Genomic DNA, 6,039 nt, shown 5'->3' with positions numbered 1-6,039 from the left:
TATCTGGGAACTACCCTTCTCCCACCAGCAACAAGAAAAACTAGATAAATAAATGGTCTTTTGACCCAAATATGCACGTTTTGTATGGCATTTAGAGGTAATTATATTAAAATTGTCTGCCTGCAAGACACCCTCTTGCCCCTCCCCCCTCATTTTTTCCAGGACTTCCACTGGTGCCTAGACAAAAAGATGGTTTGCAATCTTGACTGCTGCTGTATGTACAGTTGCAAATCAATCTATTCCTTTGTACACAATTCCCTCTTTCCACATTGTTCAACACACCAGATTATTCAGGAAATACCAGAAACATAATACCACCATGTAACTTTACTATAATATTTATTGATATATATATTTATATACACACACACAATTTAATACAAATGTTATGCAGTGCATATTATGCACCTAATCTTTGGCATCAACTAAAAATGGAAAAGTTTGAAGTACAAATGTACAGTATTTAACTGGATGATTCAAAAGCATACAAAACGTATCCTACATTTTCATCACTTGTATAAAACATTAGGATAAAAACTCTAACCTTAGGAATATGTATAACCATGTTCCACATTTTTCTCCAGTTAATAAATGCTACTTTATAATGGTAACAAAGTTTTCCTGTAGTGGTAAATTCTCTTAGTATACAATGCAGCTATAATATTTCAATTATGCATATTTCTCACAAATTAAATTATAACCCTTTACTCTGATCTAGCATAATAATATTTTGATTTTGCTAAAAGAAAATCCTTCGTTCAGTATTTGCCATTGTTTTTCCATAAGATATCTTGTTATGTTATCTTATACAAAACAGGTAGAATTTCAGATGCTGATGACTTACAATTATGAATGAGATTCAGGATGAATATTTATGGATGAATCATGATATGTGTGAGATAAGATGCCTTTTGCTATTCTTATCACCAAATGTTCATTGAGCATTTTCTTGTAAATGCAGCTAAATTAATTCGCAGTTCAGCTCAGATGTATGTTTTCTTTTTAATGAAACATTTTAGTGAAAGAACTTTAAAAGCCATTTTGTGTTCAGTCTTCATAAAACTTAGTCATTTCACCTAAACAAGTGTGTGAACAATGAATTGATGCTCATAAATATATATTTAGTTATTTTGTAGTGTTTAGTAACAAATTCATGGCTATAAATTTAAAAGCATATAGAAAATACATCACCCATGAAATAACTAATATTTGCTTAATCACTTGCCACTTTCATTTGGATTTGTTGTGCAGGCCTAGGTTGTTTTTAAGCTCATTGCTTTATTTGATCAAGCAATAGTTTCTTCTTGTGCCCACAGATGGCACTACTATAGGTTTTCTTGGTTTGGAATATCAGACTGACATCAATATTTTGATTAGCATTTTTCACAATGAACACAGTTTGTTCAAAAATAGTTCTCCTATATGTTAATTTATCTTAGATCACTTGCCTACATCAAATAATGACAGCAATCTCTGGAGTCAAAAATATGTTTTGTAAATTGTAATATACACCTTACAAATTATGTAATTACTCAGATTTCATATCATAAATATTAGGATAATCTTAATTAAATTGACACTTGTGAAGTGTTGCAGGCAACGTTGTTGGTTTGCAGGTTGAATTTATATAAAAACCTAGTTGTTAGACAAGCAATTCTGTTATTTAATAGGGAAGTATTTCTTTGTGCTTTACAGTACAAACTTTATGCTGGAACAAAAATAAAGGCAGGCATTTTAAACAGGACACAAACTTAATGCATTTAACATAATTTTAAAGTAATTAAAATGTTTTAAGCAAGAAAGGAACAATGAAACAGATAGTACATTTAGGCCCATTCGCCTCTTTCACCAAGCAAAATGCTCACACAAAAACACACCAACACATTTTGCATTCATATATACACATCCACATGTAATCATGACTTTATACATACACACACATACAAACATAGCTACATTCACACATGTACAAAGATATTTAAATCTTCATTTCATTTAAGAAAATAATGACGAGATAATAAAGTTAAAGGACAAATGTAAACAATATGTATTATTCAAGATGACCATGAAGACTTTTGCTGTTATGTACAGACAACTTTAGTTGTTCATGTGTCTCAGCATATGAACCCAAGTCTATTAGATAATATTGATTTAGCAATCGTTACTGTTATTGATTCCAATACAATAGTTTACACAATGATTTTGAATTAGTACATAATTTGAATACAGTTTGAAAATTTGATTTATAAATTATTATTCATTCACAGGCAACTTTAGCAAGCAATGAATCTCAATGTAATAAACACTGTTTATGTTCGAGTTAATGAACTTGAAAATGGTGTACAGGTTGTCTGCACAACAATGCAATTGTTCTTTTACATTGTATTGAAAAATACATTTTAGGAGCGTTGAGAGAAGTAAAGTTAATATGACAGCAACTAAGCAGTTAAGCAAATGAATGTAAGATTATATATAACAAACATTATACACAACCTTATTAATACAATATACACCAAAGACTATTTTTTATATTGATCTTGTTCGTTACAATTTTAGATATTACAAATAGATTTAATGCAACAAGATCTGTTTTACTTTTAAAGCTGCAGGTTGTAGTTCTTTGAAAAAATTATATGTTCACATATCATGGTCTTGAAGACATGACATTAACACTAGAAAAAATAATTAATCCACAGAAAGTGACTATAGGCTATATATATTTAGAAATATACAACTATAATATTTTATTTTCATTGAAACAAAAGATATGATTAAAAAGGAGTCCATTTCAGGATTGTGCAGAAGCAATTTCATTATAACTGAAGACTCCAATTCCTCATTAAAATTTTCATCTTATAAAATTGAAAAACTATGAATATTAAATTTGTTGTAATGACAAGTTTAAGATAATGGATTAGTTAAGAATTCATTTCTCAAATTAGATAGATATGTTTAATGAACTTTGTTTGGATTATGCAAGAAAATGTAAATATTTATGACTTTATTTAAAAATGTTGGAAAAATTATTTTTTTCAATAGTTAAATGTACAATATAGTAACAACATATTGGAAAGAAATCTTTGGACTCTTAAAAATATCCCTGCTTTTATATTCACATAAGCATATACATATAAACACACATATTTCGCATGAAAAAAATACATTTGCACTACATTCTGAATGTGTCAGATACTCGCATGACACTATAACTTAATCATGACAAGCATTACACCTTTGGTTCTTGTTTCAGAAAGCTACACTAATTAGCAAACAGGCAACAATTTTTTTTATTTTGCCTAGCATTAATGAGCATAAGTTCTTATTTTTATTGGTGGGTGCATCATATGTTCATACACATTGTAAATGGAACATTAAGATAAATTCCACTTCTAAATGTCATCAGAAGTGGCAATCATTATGATTATTTAATATAATTTAGATTATATTTTAAGCTGATCGACTACAATATACGACAACTTTCTAAAAACATATGATAATGCTGCAGGTAAGTTGTCTGTTAACATGATGCAGAAGATAAAGCAAAACGATATGTGAACAAAGACCTGAGTATGTAAGAGTTGTATGAAAATGCACAGGAATGATAGTAAAATGTTCATATGAGTTATTTTCTTCCATTGGGTTCCGAATGGTAATCTTGCTGAAATGGCAATGGACTGATAGTCTTCATCCTCAACTGCAAAGACAAATAAAAAAAATCATTAGAAAGTAATGAAACACACCAATTACATTAATGATAATTATGTATTTTTGTATTTATACTTCATTCTTTAGTGTTGCTTTTCTGCCACTTTTGGCTAATTACAATAATGGGGATGAGTGATAATATGATGAAACTGATGAAAGGACACTCACATGGGAACTCCCATGGTGAAATAGTGTGTACCATAGAGTGTACAGTTACTAAGCTGACTGGTATTTATGTGTACTGGACCCATGATATACAGTACCCACCTTCTAAGCAGTGGTAGCATCAGACTTGTTGTTGTGGGTGACAGGGTAGTTCATTATTGGGTGAACCACCTCTCGATATAAAGATATATGTTAATAATAGTAATAACCTGTGGTGGTAGGCCAGAGTCTACCTACCAACTGCTGGGATCGCTCCCACCAGAGGTGCAAGATCATCCTACCCATTATGGGGTGCCATGTGGTCAGCATGACAAACCTCCATTAGTTGTAGGTTTTCTATGACCGGATTCCCCTATTCATTCATAGCTCCCCAATTTGCTCATGATGTGGGTGACCACCGGTCCCATACCACAGGCTGAAATCTCAGGAGATATTTTGTTACGCTTCCCCCAAGAGATTCGAACCTGCATGCATCCTGTAGTCAGAGCCCAAAGCTCCGTGACCACGGTGTAGGAGAAAGATATATTTTGATGCAGTTTATGGGAGTCTTCTTCTTTAATATGTGCCAATGCATGACTACCTTTCTTTCTTCCCTTGAAGCAGAAACCACAACACGGTGTCACAGTTGACATCTGAAACCATTCTCACATCTTGCCCCTCTAGACTGTCTTAGCTAAAGTGGCTTGTATTATCACTGCAATGGCAAGGTTGAGAAAGAATAAGGATAAAGAACAAAATAGGCTGAACCTTTCACAACCCCAATGCTCTATAGAACAAGGTGAGAAGGTCTGCCTGTATCATCTTTCACCTGTCGTGTGTAATGGGGGAAGTGGCTAGAGGCTGGCTTGTTTGATTTTTTTTTTAAAAGTCTACTTTATGTGCATAAAGGCTAATTCTAATTGGACCTACAGACACTGTCTCTCCGCTTGATATTGAATCCAGAACCCCTTGATTACATGGCGACAACATTACCCCTATGCGATCAGGGATTCCCTCTAGAGGCTTGCAAGTTTTGAACCAGTCTTTTTCTTTTGTCTGTGTGTACTACACACATATATTCATAATTGGGAAATGAGAGATGCGGTACTAGAAAATTCAGAGAAACAAGTACTCACTTTATCCGTGAAACTGAAATTAATAGAACAAAGAAAAATAACAATTTCACAGATAAAGTGAGTACTAGTTTCTCTCTATTTAAACACACACACATATTTACGGTTACGCTTTTACGTAGGATATGGGACACAAAGGCCATCATACCCTCACAAAGAGAATATTGTGCTTGGATCCCAGAATTTATTATTAAAACAACAGCTAGGTCAGAGAAATTTTCAACAGTGAAGTTCAAATGTTGAGTTGTAAATAAGAATTATAAAAAGGTTAATGTTTAATTATGATTTTGTTTGTTCATTGCATAATACTGTAGTAATCAATACGAAAATATAAAAAAATGTTCTGAAATATTACACAAATGAGATTTATTTTAATATTCAAAACTCAACTTGATTCTGAATTTTGACCCCTAAGCAGTTATGCATGTTTCTTTCATTTCAACATCATTATTCTGATTAATGAAGTGCAGTAAAAAGTGTGTCAATCACTCAGAATGAACCCCCCCCCCTCAAATTTGCCAAATGCAGGATGAAATTTCATTTACCCTTGCTTCTGTAATCGATTTTAAAAAGGATAACCCACACTCTTTATATGGTTATTGTATTAAAAGTGCGCATCCTTGACAACATTATTTGAGTTGTGAGCAGTTTCAGTGGCTGATCTCTGTGGTGGAGTGATTAGCACAGCACGCTATGAATAGCGATGCCAAGGGTAACCAGTTCAAATCCCAGCCTGAGCATGGGTGTTTTTTTATGAGTGTCCCTTCATCGATTCCATCATATCATAACTCATGCTCATCGTCACGATTAGCCAAAAGTGGCAGAAAAGCAATGCCAAACCAAAAAAAAAAAAAGAGAGACAATCTCGTACTTTTCAGTGATTGAAAAATAGTACCTAAAAAAATTGTTGCTTAATTTGATATTTACAGAATGAAATGTGATATAGGTCTTGAAGCAAATGGGTTATGCCAGGGAATGAGGCAGAAACAATAACTGTTATTTGAAAGTAAAGGTGAAGTGTTTTACACAAAACGTGAGGAAAGAAGTATGCAGTAGT

General features: G+C 32.6%; 1 protein-coding gene across 1 annotated transcript in view; it reads right to left on the bottom strand.

The window, feature by feature from the left end:
• Positions 1-331: 331 nt before the first annotated feature.
• The window catches only part of rau (RA domain-containing protein rau), a 169,513-nt gene continuing 163,805 nt past the window's right edge, over positions 332-6,039 (bottom strand). The window contains exon 9 of the mRNA XM_083142258.1: positions 332-3,694. The gene's annotated coding sequence lies outside the window, so the exon portion shown is untranslated. The remainder of the gene's footprint in view (positions 3,695-6,039) is intronic.

The sequence above is a fragment of the Lepisma saccharinum genome, chromosome 20 (assembly GCF_977018435.1).
Source record: "Lepisma saccharinum chromosome 20, izLepSacc3.1, whole genome shotgun sequence".
NCBI classification, from domain to species: Eukaryota; Metazoa; Arthropoda; class Insecta; order Zygentoma; family Lepismatidae; genus Lepisma; species Lepisma saccharinum.
Note: the sequence above shows the minus strand (reverse complement) of the source record. Positions and strands in the feature narration are given on the sequence as shown.